At 37.2% G+C, this 18,520-nt stretch overlaps 1 protein-coding gene across 17 annotated transcripts in view; it reads right to left on the bottom strand.

The window, feature by feature from the left end:
• The window catches only part of IQSEC1 (IQ motif and Sec7 domain ArfGEF 1), a 403,878-nt gene that overhangs the window by 65,678 nt on the left and 319,680 nt on the right, over window positions 1-18,520 (bottom strand). The window lies entirely within an intron of this gene.

The following is an 18,520-nucleotide window of genomic DNA, read 5'->3' as shown; positions in this document are numbered from 1 at the left end:
ATTCGTTTTCATTATATACTTTAAAAAATGAAAATTATTTTTCTTTGGGAAGTTTTCCTTGTTGGTGAGTTTAATGTAACATCTCCAGTAGACATTACCAATATTATAATTCTTTTTTACATTTATGAACACACTGTATACCTCTCGGTCATCTGATTTGAAGTTTAAAAACGGAGATGTGGGAAAGACAAAAGGGATCTTTGTTATTCAATCCTGTGCAGCTACACACATTTCAAGATTATGAAGGAACTGGGTTGTCGCGTGTTTTCTGGGCTGTATGGCCATGTTCCAGAAGCATTCTCTCCTGACATTTCGCCAGTATCTATGGCAGGCATCCTCAGAGATTGTGAGGTCTGTATCTATGGCAGCATCCTCAGAGGTTGCCAGGTCTGCATCTATGGCAGGCATCCTCAGAGGTTGTGAGACGTCGCAACCACTGAGGATGCTTGGCATAGATGCAGGCAAAAAAATCAGGAGAGAATGCTTCTAGAACATGACCATACAGCCCAAAAAACACAACAACCCAGTAATTCCAGCCATGAAAGCCTTCGACAATACATTATGAAGGAAATGTGCGGGGAAAGGACAACATGCTATTTTTTTTCCGCAAGTGACAGCACAAATATCAGGATGCTGTATGCGTCATCACAAAAGCTAATAAACCACAATGGCACAGAAAGAGGAACATTTGCATTGTTTCCTCAACCTATGCTATTTTTCTGTTCCGCACTGCTGCCAGTTGCATTTCAATGCCTTCATAAAGAAGTAGCATGAATATACCTGGTTTTATATGAATGAGAGATAAAAACTATTCAGTTGCATGGAGATGCCTTAACAAGAGGAAAGGCTTTAGTAACATGCTGACTCAAAAGAGACGGAAGAAGTTCTTGCCAAGTCTCTGTGGAGATGAATGAACACAAGACGTAGAAAGCTGATGTTAAGTGAATGTTAAGCAAACTCATAATAATCATGGTAAGATTTGGAAAGACTTGCATTACTTTTACAACACTGTTCTGACTCTCAGAAAGGCGTAGAGATAAATTTATCTGAATATAAACAGCACTATAAGTGAGTTTTGTTTCTAAGCAAGTGCATTTAATTTATTTTCTTAAAGAATAAGTTTGGGAAGAAATAAAAATGGAAGGGGGCATCTATTTGATAAAGAAAATAGCACAGCGTGTTGGGAACACACTTAGATTCTATACAGAGAGAAAATATATAGTTTAACTTATTCCGGCTTATTTTCTAAATATATACATCAATTAATTCCAACTTTGAAAAATAAATTTGTACAATTTTAACTGTTTCTCAAATCAATCATGCATTAAAAATTTAAGGCAAAACTTCATAATATAAGAATTATCAAGTTACTGAAAAATGCTTAATTAAATACAAGCAAATGAGGGCTAGGACTAATTGTTTATCGTATTTATGTGTTGCCTTTTACCCGAAGTACTCAAAATGTGCACAGGGTTCTCCCCTGGACAATTTATCTTCCTATCAACCACATGAGATTTGTTGGATTTGTTAGACTCTGAGTTTCATGACTTAAATTGAGGTTTGAATCTTCATGTCCCAGTCCTATGTCAGCATTTCAATCATTGCAACAACAGGTAATAAAACATCTAAATTAATACAATGATAAATCCAAAAAATCTCTCTGCAATTATATTACAGAGCATAGCCCAATGGCTAGATTCTCATAGCACCAAACTATGATATACAGCAACAATGAAATAGGGAGGACCTCAAAGAAAAGTAGTAATTTTAAATTTCCAAAAATGCTGGATAAAGAGATTTTTAGTATATAGCAGACTTTCCCAAAGTGGTGCCTTCCAGAGGTTTTGGACTACAACTCACCACACTCTTAGTTTAGAATTTCCATGTTTTACACCAGTATTTTAAAAGAATAAAAAAAAAACTAGGAAGAAATGCATATATAACACAGAGACATCATAAAACTACAATATCTGGCACCCAGTATTTACTACAAGTTGAATTTTCCTCCAAAATGGTTAAGGACAGTTGATGTAAGATGTATTACAAGACTGGTGTGAAGCTCACAAAGGTGGCCGTAGCATGAGTTTATTAAGAAGAATCACAGTTGCCATATTTAACAAAGCCATTACTGATGCCCTTTGCATAGCCAACAAAAGCACAACATTACAATCCCAAGCTACAAAACTGATTTTTTTGAAAGGAGGAGGAGGAGGAGGAGAAGGAGGCGAAGGAGAAGTAGTAGAAGAAGACAACATTTCTATCCATGACAGTCTGTACTGGGAACTGTGAGGGAAAACACCCACTTAGCAACAAAATGTTCTCCGTGTCGTCAATAAGCTTCATCTTGTTCATTTTGTGTGTGTGTGTGTATGTGTATCAGGAGTGACTTGAGAAACAAGTTGCTTCTGGTGTGAGAGAACTGGTCATCTGCAAGGACATTGCCCAGGACACTGAGAGAAGCCATCCTTGTGGGTGGCTTCTCTCATGTCCCCATATGGGGAGCTGGAGCTGACAGAGGGAGCTCATCCACGCTTTCAAACCTGAGATCTGTCAGTCTTCAGTTCTGCCGGCACAAGGGTATAACCCATTGTGCCATCAGCAGCTCCATCTTGCTCAGTCTCATCTCATTTCTCAGAAATGTAAACAATTTCAAGATTTACACTGTCTTCCCAAAATCAGATATAAATGAGAAAGAGTTGGATGCCATCCACAAATCTCCATGCCTTCTATGAATGACATTACTCAGCAGTTTTATGTAGGTGTTAAAAATATACATAAAAAGGTATTCTGAAGAACAAAAGGTATCTATTTTCACATCTGTCAGTAAATCTATCAGGGATTTGTGGTAGATTGGCAAGTATTTCCGACTCATATTTATTTAACAAAAACATTCACAAAATCACTCCTCTCATGAAAGGATTAAATAGTGTGAGCATTTTTAATATGGAAGTGCTTTTAACTGATGTATTTTTGGTATTATAAACAGGCTTTTGGACAAGACTTTTAATTATGTCCTTTGGGGAGAGGGAGCAGGATATAAATAAAGCATCATCATCATCATTATTATCATCTGTATTCCTTTTATACCAAGTTCTGGTTGGTCCCAGTAGATCCTACAGACCTGGAGCCTCCCTCACAGGCTGTGGGCAAAAAAGAAGACTAACTCTTCTCAAGTATAATTTTCTGGATTTGACCTCTGTAGATTAACACAATCATGACTTATTCCCTATGCTAGTGCTGCTCAACATAATGGTCTATAGATCAGGAGTCATTGACTGCCAGTCCCTGGTGAGTTTCCAGGAAAGAAAGAAGCAACTTTCTGATGAAAAAACACACTGGTCTTCCTTATCAAATATCTTAAGAAAAACTTATTTATGCTAGGCTCTTAAACTCTGCAAGGCAGGCCAGTGAGATACTGACACTGAGAGTATGCAACCAGTGAAAAGCCAGGCTAAAAAGTCCAGAAGCTCAATTTTATCCAGAAATCCCAGAAGTTTTGTCTCCTCTAAACGCTTCCCAAACAAGGGCATGTCATTACCTTCATTAGAAATGAAAACATACATACAGTATGTGCACACAATGAAACAGATCATGCACTTTGTCAATAACACTCAGGATTTCTTCCATATTTTCCTCAATATGTGCAACTTGCAAATATTCATCCATCACTACCTTTTAAAGTTGAATATGTCATTGATACAACATATGAACAAACAATTTCATCTGTTTCTCTCATCAGAGAGCACGAATAAAAGGATAGGCTAACTCATATGAGATGCTGAATTCTTGCTGCTAAAGGAAAAAGATAATCACTCTATCAGGAACAAACAAAATGAACAACCAGCAACTAGAAGCTGATAAAAAGATAGGCACTTTATATTCAGACCATCAGTCAAACCACATGTAATCCCACACAAACAGCCCCACAATTCATCTATTTTCCTTCTCAAAATGGCAGCAGGAAGGGACATAATGTTGCTTCTGATCTCACTTTGGGAAAGACTCAGCTGAAGATAGAGGTATTTAGGTGCACTGTTGGAGGATGGCTTTGGAGTGTGAGTGGAGAGGGAGGGATATTAGCCCTTGGCTTCCATGCAGTTGCCAAGACTCACTTAGTCCTAATTACAGAGCACACTCACTGAAATTAAGGGGATTTCTTGCAACTAATGTAAGTTCCATTTATTTCAATTGACTTAATTCTAAGTAGGGCTTTGGATGTTGCACACTTTATTTATTTACTTAATTCTCCATAAGAATTGCTCTAAAATTTGATATTCACACAAACACATAGGCTTGCTCCCTTGGACCCCCAGACCTCCCCTGTGCTGGATTTCAGCAAGAAAATGGCAACCTAAACAGATGTAATGTGTACCTGGATGCACTGATCCAATGTGCAAATGGTGGAAAGGCCTCTCTTCCCTGCATGTCGTTTCCCATATCTGGCCTACAAATACTACCAAATACTAAAATAATTGTGATAATTAAAAAAAAAAAAGTACTGCTTAGGTTTTTTTGCAGAACAAAATGTGAAGGGATTCAAAACAGTGTTGTTATACTGTCTTAAGATCAGTTTATCAAAAAGCTGTCAAAGCAATGTTCTTGTCTCTCCAACATTTGTAGTTCATGGCTTCCAAACAGTATAAACTATTATACATTTTTTAAAAATTACGAGAGCTAAAAAGAATGACAGTAGACCTTGAATATCACCCAAAAGGCGGAGGTTATCCACCAAGTACCAGAATAAGCTTTCTCAACTGTTGTGCAAGCAAATTTTAATATCAAAGGGAGTGAAACAAAAAGAGTAAATGGATGTATAGCCAAGCTAAATTGCTCTTGACTAGCACATAGTACTGGCTTTAACTGCTACAAGTCAAGCTTCTGCTTTAACTGGAACAGCTGAAATAGCACTCTAAAATGATGCTAAATGACCTATGAAGGAAAAGAATGGATTGCTTTCTAGCTTAAAGGTATGTCAGCCTCCTGAAAAAAAATCCCAGACATGTCTTCCTGTTGAGTGCACTCAGGCAATAAAACTGTTGCACATTTTATCTATGACAATATTCACATTCTGTTCCATAGGAATCCGACCACCTTTAAAAGCATGGCTGTGGTTTGACCTCATGTGCCAAAAGTGGGAGTCAAGTCTCCTTGAAGTCTGCAAAATCAGAAAGAAAAAGCAAAACCTACTGAATCATTAATGTGCACAAAGTTCTCGCTTTCTAAAACATTTTCTATCCTTCCTTATAGGATCCTGTTTCATGAAGAAAGTGATTCCATGAATGTGATCCCATTCTGCTCATTGGTATCCGAAGTAAAATCAAAATCATCCTGAAAGGAAATTGAATGAAAGGTAAATATTTAAAATATTCTAGAGTAATTATAAGGTTCCTGTCTGTTATGCCTGCCAACCAACAGCCACATATAAACACAGAGCTTCAATCATTCCACTTTTAACCTGCTAGATAAAGTGTGGGCATTCATCCAGATGACTACCTTCAACAGTTGACACATAATCCTCATACTCTGCAGCCAGTTAAATTAGTAAGACTTTGATCGGGGGCAGGGGAGCAATTTCTTATCTCACTTCTGTGTACAACACTGTGCAGGTAAGAGACAGAAAACACTGCTTGTCAACTACAGTAAGGGACATAAATCTCACAGAATCTGTGCTTAATGCAATGGCTGGCTTCTGTCTTTTTCAATCCACCTGGTAGAGATATTACATTTCCCAGACAGGGAGAGGCAAGCTTTTTGGCAAATGATAGAGAAATAAGTGTCCCGAGTCGGGGGAAAAAAATTGTCTCCTTTTCTGCTTTGTGAATTGTTATCCTATTTAATTCATGTTGTCAGTGAATTTTGCAGTAGCACTCCTTTATATTCAAAGTTATGGTATGTTAAAGTTTCTAATATCCTGCAGCTGATTCAGATAACTTAAGTCTATTAATAATGCTCAGGAAGGAAGCCAAGCTTATTTTCTGAACATGTGCATGTTGTGCAACCATGAAAATTGCACAGAAAGCACAAACCCATTAACAGAAAAGTCACTGCCCGCTCAAACTAAAGGCATTTGGTCAAAGACTAACAGGGTTTTTAAAACCTCTGTTCTAGCAGATTTTGTGCAATAATGATGCAATAGTAGAAATAGAGCATCTCTTACCCAGAATTCTGAAATCCAACATGTTCTCAAACCTGAAATTGGCCACATGGCTGTAACATTTTTGCTTTCTGATTGTTTAAAATACACAAATTTTGTTTCATACACAAAAGTATTAGAAATATTGTGCATAAAATTACCTTCACACTATGTGTATAAGATCTATATGAAGCAGAAATGAATTTCATGTTTGAACTTGAATCCTTACTACAATTTCTCAAAGCTAAGTCATATTCCAGCATTACACACAACTGCATAAAGATTTTCAATTGTGCTCCACTTTTCACAGAGTGTCATTTAGTTTCAATTCTACTTCTAAAATAGATTTAAGACTCCTCACTTGGTACAATTCAAGGAAGTGACTGCGATGTCACTGACCAGCAATGAAATTCACTTGAAGTGGCTTGAAAGAAATAGCATGCATGGCAGCTGTAACAGCAGCTGTTACCGTATTTAGGCATTTCTAAGATAACTGAATTTATAGAGAGAGCACTTGAGTACCAGAAATAGAGAGAAACCACAGTAAATTAAGCTTACAGTTTTTGTTCATTCTCTGGGGATACCTCAAATTGATGTAGGCTGCAAGTGGGCCATCCACCCTATAGGGCTGCATTCAAGATGCTATCCATAAACTGAATCATGTAAGGAGTGGAAACACTGGTTAAGCCAATGGGGCACAACTCTTTCAATGGGCACTTCCACACAGCCATATAACCCAGAATATCAAGGAAGAATAACCCACAATATCTGCTTTGATCAGCTAAAACTAACACCAAAGGGTTTCTCATCCCTCCACATCAGGATTGTGAGGCATATAGGCACAAAGAAAAGGGAGATTGGCTGATTCCTGACTGTACTGATGGAATAAAGCAGCAGATGCTTCTCACCCACAATTCAATTTTGGCCATATATCTACCAAGCAGGTAGCAAACATGAAAAAAAAAAAACAGTTTGAAGCAAGGGATCATATTTCCTCTTTTTCATGTCAGGAGCAACTTGAAAAACTGCAAGTCGCTTCTGGTGTGAGAGAGTTGGCCGTCTGCAAGGACGCTGCCCAGGCAGCACTTGGATGTTTTGATGTTTTACCATCCTGTGGGGGCTTCTCTCATGTCCCCGCATGGGAAGCTAGAGCTCGACAGATGGGGGCTTACCCCCCTCCCTGGATTTGAACCGCCAACTTTTCGGTCAACCAGTTCAGCCAGCACAAGGTTTTAACCCATTGCGCCACCAGGGGCTTTTCATGCTAACTCCAGTTAATCACATTTGGCACTGAAGTATGGTCACTATACATCTGAGCTTACTTAGTAGAGAGCTATCATTTGCAATCCATAGCATATGAGTCAAAGTTACTTGACTGATTTCAGGAACAAATGTAATTTCAGAGGCTTAATGGCCACCTGTCTGAAGGGCTTTGATTTTGTGTTCCTGCATGGTGAGGGTTGAACTGGATGGCACTTGTTGTCTCTTCCAATTCTATGCTTCTATATTAAAATGAGATACTTAATCTGGGTGATTTATAGAAGGAAATATTGAGTAGTCTGATTTCTTTTTATTTCAAAATATGCTGGAATCTCAAACATAGACCTTCAAGGTAACATGCTACTTGTAATAACTTCAGATTAGCCCATGGTGATCCCATGAATTTCACAGCTTTTTTAAAAAGACGATGAATAATTACAGGTGATTTGCCAATCCATTTCTCTGAATATAGTCTACAAACTCTGATTTTTCTTGGTGGTCTCTCTTCCAAAATATAAATTAGGTCTTACCCTGTGTAGTCTCTGAGATCAGCCAGAATCAGTGGCCTTCAGAGTATTCAGTAATGTTAACATTTAGTAATATATTACTTAACATTTTCAAAACATAACCTAAAAGGAGGGTTATGTTACCCTGTGAGTTAGGCTAAAAAGTGATATTTTTAATGTGTTATTTTAAAAAAGAGAAGAATGTTACAAGATCTGATAAAATAATCAACACTTTGCAGTTCTTGTAGAAAGGATGCTTGAAATGCATTCACACGATGACCTAACTCCTGTCATTAACATGAAATGTTAGGCACCATAATGTACTGCAAGGTCGTGTGGAGATGTGTTATCCCATGATTGTCAATTGGCAAATATAGCCAGAAAATGAATTCAAGTATTAAGTTGTATACATTAGGGCTAATTGACATTGGGGACTATTTCAAGTCTACCTGTGTGTAGATATCTAAGTAGGTCAGTGGAGGAATTAATGCTTATATTGAAATATCTCTTCAAGAACCTTAGCTTCACTCAGCATAAACTTTTGTTCATCTTTTTTCGTACCCCCCGGCCTTCCTTTGAGCCAATGTTCAAGTTGGAACATGTGGTGAGACTTGACCCTGCTTTGAATGCAGGATCCCTCTCCTACAAGTGAGAAAATTACTTTTCTGAAATAGCTGTATATAAGGTTACAGCTATTTGTGGTGATAGTTCTTTCTTATTAGGATACAGTAATATAACTAACTAAACATTTAGCCTTTTAATGACCGGTCCACAAACAAATAAGATGATTTTATATAGAAATGAATATTCTCACTTTTACTATCTTGAGCATACTTTTTATTACAATGGTTATTGTAGTATTTGAACATACATGGGGAATGTTCCAGTTAATTCAGTACAAACCCTGTCATTTTATTAATGAATTCTATCCAATTCAGGATCCAAAAGATGACAGCATTTCATTGTTAGGTATAACCAAAAAAGACTTTGGTAAGCAAAAAGATCGCAGGACAAATACAATGTGGTTGTCAAAAGGAAAACAAAAGTCTTCAAAACTACATCAAAGCCTTACCATAATGCAAGAAATTTGGGTATAGCTTATGATTAAATTCTAAGAAGGCATAGTGCTTCTACAATCAGATGATAACTTGTGGTCCTTTGGGTTTTCTTGGATTCCAATTCCTACCAGCCCTATCCAGGACAGGCAGCACAGGAAGGGATGATGGGACTTGAAATCCAAAAATCTGGAGGACTACATGTTGCCCAACCTTGTTATAAAACATGAAAGAGTAATGAAGGTCACAGAACACCAGATGGTTTTAGCATAATGTTTACATATGACGACCATATGGCTGAAGTTAAACGCAATAGAATTTCTTCTTTTCTTTTTTTTCGGCAGCACAAAAATCTCTACCTAAATGTTGAAGCCAAATTTTTGGAGAAGAAAGCTCCCATATAGACTGCAAAGGTTTGGTTTGATTTTCGTTTTATATACTGTTTAATATTGTTGTTTTATTTTGTTATATTGTTTTTTGTTATCATTTTGTTGATATGTATTTTAATGTGTTACATTTAACTGTTCTGTTGGGCTTGGCCCCATGTAAGCCACCCTGAGTCCCTTTGGGGAGATGAGAAGTGGGGTATAAAAATAAAGTTGTTGTTCTTAGCAAATCAGATACCATCAGCAACATTCTGTGGATTTCAGTGAATAACCCAAAGCAGGCACCATGGAGACATTAAGTTTCAAACTTGGAGCTTGAGAAGAATATGTGTTGGAAGGTCATGCTAAAAAAAGGAAAAAATCTTCCCTTAACTTTTTCATTTTTAGACGCTTTGGATCTTAGGTTTAAGTACTAAAAATACTCATCTAAAAAGAGCTTAGTTGAGATTACCCTCAGATTCCAGGTGAGACAGTGAAGGTTAAACTTCCTGGAACTCACAAACTGAGTAGCGTAAGGCTCTGACTAGCATTTAACTGTCTTTTTGAAACCAGTGACAGGGACTGAGTGGGGATGGAGCATCCCAGGGGGGTTCAGCTCAGATGCTGAAAGCATTGTGTACTGCAACAATATTATTAGTATTCACACTCTGGCCTAGTTACATTAACTGTACAATTTGTGTACCTGAACAAAATAGGATGTGCAATGATTATAAAACACATTAGCTAAAAATACAGAGATACCGACACAAGATGATTTGTTAATTAAATTAATGGACTTAGCAGAAATAGATAACTTTTCTATTTTGTTAAGGGAGAAATATTTGGGAATATTTAGGAAGGATTTGTATCTATTAAGTGTTGCTTTGAAAGATGATAAGGATTTTTTTATCTTTGGGTTTGATAATGATTAGGATTATTCTTTTTTTGTAATAAATGTTTATTAAGCACCAAGAAAGAGTTTTTATTTACATAAAAAGAGGTGGAACAATATATAGAAAAGTAGGAAAACAGACTTAAAAAAAAAAAGAGAAAAAGGAGAGTTCATATTGACTTCCATTCCAAGTTTCGCGATTCAGTTTTACTTTCGCAATTGGTCTATTCTCCTCATTTTATCTTATTCTTACATATTTCTGATTGACTTATCATATTCCTCAAATAGATTCCAGTTTGTCCATTTAATCACATGCCCCGAGTTTTTCTTTAAAAAATAAGTTAGTTTATCCATTTCTTTAATTTCTCTCAATTTAGTTATCCAGCTTTCCATTTCAGCTACCTTTTCAAGTTTACAGAGTTTTGCAAAGGAGATTCTCGATGCCGTAGTCATATATGTAAAAAGTCTATCCTTATTTTCACCCAGAGACAATTCTGAATCCGTAATACCCAATAGTACTCTAGGATTATTCTAAGTAGTGGAAGTAAGAAAGACATGTAGGGGAAATAACGCCTGTATCCAAAGGGGATATGTTCCTGGACTGCGTGTAGATAGATAAAACCACAGACAACAGAGAACCCATTTTTTCAGTATGATGAACAATGCAGGCACTGAGAAAAGGATAGTAACTTATACAGGGTGTACCAGGGGATTAACAGAATAAGTGAAACTGTATATATCACTTCCATAGATACAGGGATCAGCCTGTACTGTAGACATTATATAACTATTACTAGGAAAGTCTCAAGTATGTGCTTTTTATCTTTTTGTAATTTCTAAATTGGGGGGCGGCGTGTCTCCTTATGTATTACATACTGTCTTGATTATACTTTTTTTCATGATAGGAACGACTTGAGAAATTGCAAGCTGCTTCTGGTGTGAGAGAACTGGCCATCTGCAAGGACGTTGCCCAGGGTACGCCCAGATGTTTTGACGTTTTATCATCCTTGTGGGAGGCTTCTCATGTCCCCGCATGGGGAGCTGGAGCTGACAAAGGGAGCTCATCCACACTCCCCCCAGATTCAAACCTCCAACCTGTTGTTCTTTAGTCCTGCTGGCACAAGGGTTTAACCCATTGCACCATTGGGGGCTGTAGATATAGGAAAGAGTCCTGTTCTGTGAGCTGAAGCTCCACAATAATACTGAGGATTGGTGTAACTCTTTTAGGTGTTTAAGGTGTCTCAAGTATAGGCATCTAGTACTAATTCATTCAATTCTTACAACCCTTCAGAGTTAAGTGTGTGCTTTTATTATTTACACTGTTGACCAGGGTAGGCAAAGTGTAACCTATAGGCTGTATGTGATCCTGCAACAGTACCAAGGTGTTCTATACTTGCTACTTTGAAGCAAAGAGCTTTCAGATATTTCAGGACATTATTCTGTCCAGAATATACAGCTGATAAGTACTGTACAAGTTAGAGATCTGTTGCATTATTCAGTAACCTCTAGTTATTTCAACTGGGAAAAAATTACCCCCAAGCTCTTGCTTTTGTGGCAAGAAAAACAATTCACACAGAAACCTTTCCCTGAAATGAAGGCTTCTTTAAAGCTTAGAAAGCCAACGATCTGCGTGTACAACTGAGACAGTGCTTGCTACAGTGGAATAATTCTTTCCTTAATACCAGTCAACACAGTATTTCCACTTGACTGTAGACCCAGCTGCTCTGTTGAGCCAGTTGGAGTGGAAAGGCACATATGAAGACATCCCTGTGCGCTGAACATTCAATTTCTGGGTATATACTCTGTACTTGTTATGCAGAAATCTTCAGTTCCTGACACGAATGTCCTTTTTCTAGTTGATTTGTTTATTGTACTTTAGAGAATTCCCACTTAAACCTTAATTAAATGTCATTTAATGTTCCGTGTGCTGAGGTACCATCCCAGGCAATGCAATTACACCAGGATAAAAATCAAATAAAGTGACTTGATTCATTCTGGAAGTATTTTCTCCTCTGCTGTCTGAAACAAATGCTAATAAAATACAATATGAACAGCTGGGAACAATTTTTGACCAAACCATACAACCTCTCCTAGCACCCCCATATTAACAGGCTTAAGGAAATATAAATAACGAATCAGCAGAGTAAGAACATACCAGTGGCATCATGCAACAATAAATGTTATGCTGGATAAAGTCACATAGCACTTAAAACAAAAACAGTTAATTAAGAATAATATCTTTCCCTGATTCCATGCATGTCAGCTCCATTAAGTTCAGTGACACATACAATATGTCCAAATACATGTGTAGAGAATTGAAGCTTTAGACTTAAATCATTTTTAAAAACAGATAAAGGACAGACAAGCATTTTTAAAGGATCAAGTTCATATGCCTAAAAACCACTAAGCCACAGACAAAAATACCACTTCAGCAAAATTCAACAGCTGATTATAAAATATTTCACAACTAGTTCAAACTTCCTGCTTTTGAAGTCTTTATTCTGTAATTAATTAGCAAAAGATTAGCTTAGGGAATCCCTTTAATATCCATCATACTAGTAACTATTTCTAATTTTATTAATGTTTGAAGAGTTTTTGTATAAAGTTCTAGTGGAATGCATATCACAAGGGTTGTAATGGAAAACTTACAGTCTACACTGCAGCTGGTAAAAAATGACCTATCAAAAACTAATTCAAATAAATAATTCTATGTAAAGTGATTTCGATAGGAGGCAGTATTCAGTGGTGAAGTAGAATGAAACCAGGTTGTACCACTATAACTTTCCAGCAATTAAGTTTTGGATTGTTTAGAGTCTTAGACTGATAGCACAGTGTCTAGAAGTTCCTATGAAGAAAAAAAGGCAATGGGGGAGGGAGGAGATGCTACAGGGAGAAAATAACAACAGCTGTTCCCCAAAGAGAAAGATTTATAAGATACAATGAAAAAACCAGAATATAGGAGAAAGTAACAGAACAACGTTCTAGCAGCTCCAGTGTGAACTGGCCTTTTCCCAAACATGCTTTCCCGTCAATGCATGATATGTACTTTAGATCCGTTTGAGAAAGAAAACAACAATGGACTTTGCATACATTCCTGAGATAGCAGAAAAGTGCACCAGTGCAGTTTGCATGCCAGTTAGCTAATGCCCATAAATGACTGCCTGTTATCTGACTGTGTTCAAATATGGCCAAGAATTCTATGAAGCCAAAAATGCCACTGTGGAAATGACAGTGAACTTCTTTCTATTTCATTAAGGCAGGAAAGAACAGCAGCTTGCCCATTAGTAGTCACCTGGCAAAGGTCTCTCATTCGCTACCTGTAACTGCCAGCTTTTCCAAACAGAAATTCAAGAACAACTAGAGGCAAAAGTCTCTGCCAATGACTTTTTGATGAGTCTTGCTTGCTGGCCGCAGGAACTCATGAGCCATTCCCTCCATGTTAAGTAGATGCTGATGAAGCCTAAATAAATTTGTCCTCTGCCTAGTGAGAACACATACCTTTAAAAAAGAAAAAGAAAAAAATGACTACAGTTTTTAAATAGCTGCTGCCATCTTACTCCATTTCTTTTCATTTTTTTCTTTTATTTTGAAAATCTTTTAACTACAGGATTATCTTGGAAAAACCAAGAGAAGGACTGAGGCTTTCCTTTTTAGAACCTTACTTAACATAGTTACACATACATCTAATTCATTATAGCTATTTTAATAGTAAAGTTAATTTTTAAATCACTAGTTTAAGCCTGTTAAAATAATCCGATTTATAAAAAATATTATTTTGCTGCCTTAACACCAAAACTGAACAATAAAACATTGTTTTAACTAAACAGAGTTAATGCTTTAAAGATATTGTTCTGTGCCTTCCAGGAAAATATTTAGCTGTCAGACACAGGTGACAGAGAGGAAATCCGTAGCCCCACACCTCACAGCACTGCCTTCCCCAACACACAGGGGAAGGCATCACTGCCCAACTTCCCCCTGCACTGTCCCTTTTGCTGGCAATGAGAACACAGGAAGCCTCATGCGTTCTCCTTGCTCTGTTATAGAAAGAGGTAAAGCCAATGTAAATATTGTACAAAAATTAAGGAAATTATGTGCATGGTTAAGGAAAAAGATATATGTGGTCAGGGGGATGGGGTTTTAACAATAAAAAATAATAAAATATCATCGAAGAGAAGGATGTATATATAGAGAAGGTGTAGACAAAAGAAATGTTACATGAAAAGTAGGTATTTATAAGTCTGAGGGCCAATGGAAAATAAGTGTAAATAAGATGCGGTAATGTTGAAACAATAACTAATATTGGGGGCCAACTTATCACAGGGGTTTCCTAGCAAGGTCTGTTCAGAGAGGGCTTATATTTGCCTTCCTCTGAGGCTGAGAGACTGTGATTTACCCAAGGTCACCCAATGGGTTTTCATGGCTCAGCAAGAATTTGAACCCTGATCTCCAGGATCAACCTCTATACCACACACACACTCTCTCTAAAGATACACCTGGCTGTTAAAATTGCATTATCTTCTAATCATTTTTTTAAATTGTCAAAGGATTAATATTGCACCTAAACTAATATTCCATCACAAATAAATCATGGCAAAACAAATCAATGGACATAGACAGCTTTACAATTAAGAACGGTAAGGCCAGTTGCATTGACCAGCTGATCCTAAAACCATTATCTCATGTAATTAAAAAAAACGGAACTGCAGTCCCAAAGCAGTTGGTGACATTCTGATTTTCATTTCAGATGGAAAAATATCTAAGCACAATGCTGCCAGACAACTGCTTTTTACAGAGATATGGCAAATAAAATGCCAGTAGTGCAGTGACCCCAAGTTTTTGGTCCCCTGGTTGTTTTTGTTTTCCAGGTCTCAGAATCCCACATCATTGGCCATGCTAGCTGGCATTTATGGGAATTGAAATACAACACATCTGAAAGACAAAAGATTGAGAACCACCAGCATGTCAAATGGAAAGCAAAACCTCTAGAAACCTGTAGGATATATAATGATGGGGGAAAGGCAGAAGTCACCGTAAGGTCTAAATCATGTAAAGCCATTTAAAATAAAACAGTGTGTCTATATTAAGCAAATGTGTACAAAACATTCTGATGTTCTGAAACATCTTGAAATATGCTGATAGTTGGTAATTGCTAGAATTAGTGTGATGTCAATGTTTGAGCATTAGATTAACAACTCTGAAGCCCAGACTTCAGGTCTCAGAAAACCCCATCATAGGATCACCTTACAGTCGCCATAAGTCAGAAATGACTTGAAAGCAAACAACGATGATAGCTAGAACACCACAATAAGAGACAAAGAACAAATGCAATACACAGTTTGAGAATAATGCTTTGTCTTTATTGGTGAGTTTGCTTGTATATCACAGCCTTTTGGTGCTTAACTGGTGCCACTATACGCTTTTGTGGGAAATGTGCATGTTTTAAATGTTTTAGGCTAGAACTCTAAGCTAACAAGCCAGCATCCATCCAGTACAGTGGTCAGAGTCCCAGACTCAGTTGCAGCCCTTCAGTTACAGTAAAAATGAGACAGTAGTCTCCTGCCAGTCCCCTTGTATAAGGGAAGTAGCAATACTTCAGCACTCCTCAATTAAAAAGTAATATAAAAAGCATTTTAAAAAAAACAAAAGGAAAATCCACAGAACTATAGCTGATAAGGGCTGGGGGAATGAATAAGTAAAAAAAAAAAATTAAGCTCCAAGTTCTGATTTCAAGCCAGCTTCCTTAGTATATAGTCTTTAAGGTTTATAGTATATAGTCTTTAGGTTTCTCATCTTTCAGCGTATTTCAGCGTATGTCAAAACATACAAGGAGTCCTCACTCCACTAATAAAAATCTACTTAAAGTAATCTGGTTGTGATCAATGATTGAGTATTATTTCCCATGTATCACTTTTCAGAATGACCAATTATCTCCAAAAATACAAATAAAATAAAATAAAATACAATGAAAATCTGATAATTTGATGCTGTTGGTTTTTTTGGCATAACTGCAAATATTTAAACAGAATGTGAGAAACCCAAATTATCTATGTCTTATATTGAGCCATAAGGATTCATACAGTACGTTAACAATAGGTACATGTACCATGCATTTCTATTTCCATTTTATTTTCTTAGCTATTCGGAAGAACTGTTTTGTTACAAATGGTCAAAGAAAAGACAAGGGGACTGCATTTAGTTTTCAGCAGCTAGAAGCATTTCACTCAGTGCTGAAACCATCAAAGAAAATCTTTTCTCCTGCCATAATCTGAAATCAAATGTTCTGATAGCTCAAGCACTCTCCTGTCAGGAGCTATTGCTAAAACTAGAAAGAAAAGAAGTCATCTAAAAGTGATGTAACACTATTTCACAATCTTGGTATTTTACAACCAAAAGGAAAGAGCTGGACAACAGCTACCGATAATAACTGGCAGGTTTGTATTAACCAAAACTCTCTTATGAAAAGATAACAAGAACACCGCTGAGGTTACAGAGCTGAGAGTCAAATCTAGATTTAGAGTATAAAAGAGTAATTACATAAGTGAGCATTTGATTAGAATCCCTGGGTTTAAAGTTCCTACCTTTACAGAAAGTGCTTCCAAATCCAGAGCAAGCAGCAATATGAATAGTTTAGGCCTTTCTAAAAGAGGAACAACACAAGTTCCGAATGCAATTCACTTTTTAGCTCAAAGGGGAGATCACCGCTTACTGAATCATCACATTGCTTACGGCAGCTTTGTCTCAGAATACTTCTGTTCACGTGTGATGACCTAGCATGACCCTGCTTAACTTGCAAGATCATCACAACCTAGATTTTATGCAGGCTACACATTCAAGCACATACTGACACATCATCTGTGTACTGAAACTTACACGCTCACAACCTAATACTCACAAAAATCCAAAAATTTTAGATGTGGTTTTTATTCTGCTTTTTATTAAACATGTATCAAAACTGTGGATTATGTCCAATCTAATTCTCTCTTTTACTTCTTTAAAGAGCTCACATCAGAAGGAAGGCATAGCCACAGAGCTTGTTAATTGAGATCATTGTCTTGAACCAGCCCTATATATTATAAAATATGAAATGTAGTAACTGTGAACTCAAACAACTTTCAGATGTTATACATGCTAAACCCTTGAAAATTTGTTCCTACCACACTGAAAGAAGGCTGCTTTATCTGTCAATACTGTAAAATCTTCCACCAAAAAAGTCAAAGATGACGTCTGAGGGCCCTTCCACACAGCCCTATATCCCAGAATATCAAGGCAGAAAATCCCACAATATCTGCTTTGAACTGGGTTATTTGAGTCCACACTCAAATAACGTGGGATTTTCTGCCTTGATATTCTGGGATATAGGACTGTGTGGAAAGGCCCCGAGACTTCTTTGTAAATCGCTTCCTGTGGTTGTGTGCTGTGCCTTCAAGTTGTTTCCGACTTATAGTGACCCTACATCACAAGGTTATCTGAGGCTAAAAGTGTATGACTTGCCCAAGTGGGTTTTCATGGCCAAGTAGGGATTCAAACCCTGCTCTCCAGCATTGTATATTTTTATCAGAATTTTAAGTAATCACTTAAACATTCTTAGAACTCAGTTCTTGTGGGTTTTTTCGGGCTATATGGCCATGTTCTAGAGGCATTTCTCCTGGCCATATAGCCCGAAAAAACCCACAAGAACTGAGTGATTCCGGCCATGAAAGCCTTCGACAATACATTCTTAGAACTAACCTTGAAAACATTTCCGATACTACATACCAAAGCACCGATCTTCACCTAGCTCTATAAGGCCAGAATTAAATAATCAAGATAGTAACTGAGCACTTTTTGTTTGATTGCTGCATCTTCTCCTTGATGGACATTAAAGCCCTCAACAGGGCTGTACATGACAGTACATGCAACACTCGAAGTTATGTGAATGCTTTTAAAACATCAAATAGCAGATTTGAAGGGATCCAATCAGTATAAAAGAGGAACTTCCCGCTGCCCATGAATAAGGTAAAGCTTAATATAGGGGTCAACTGTGTGTTTCCCAGCCAAGCCAAATGACCTCAAATCAAATCCCAACTTAAAACAATGTTCCAGCTATTTAATATAGGTATACTTATTTATACAGACCTAGAGATAGCTTTTATCCTAAAGCTGTAACTATATTGAACTCCATGGTTTCGTATTGACGTGGCACTGGGGGCTGTGCAGTGGCGGTTGGAGTGTGGAGGGATGTTGCTTTTGTGATGTGTGCTGGGGAAAGCATTTAATTTCATTGTACAATGACAATACAGTTATTCTATTCTATTCTTTTCAATGGTCTG

The sequence above is a fragment of the Anolis sagrei genome, chromosome 2 (genome assembly GCF_037176765.1).
Source record: "Anolis sagrei isolate rAnoSag1 chromosome 2, rAnoSag1.mat, whole genome shotgun sequence".
Classification (NCBI taxonomy): Eukaryota; Metazoa; Chordata; class Lepidosauria; order Squamata; family Dactyloidae; genus Anolis; species Anolis sagrei.
The sequence above is the reverse complement of the archived record's forward strand: the minus strand, read 5'-3'. Positions and strand labels throughout refer to the sequence as shown.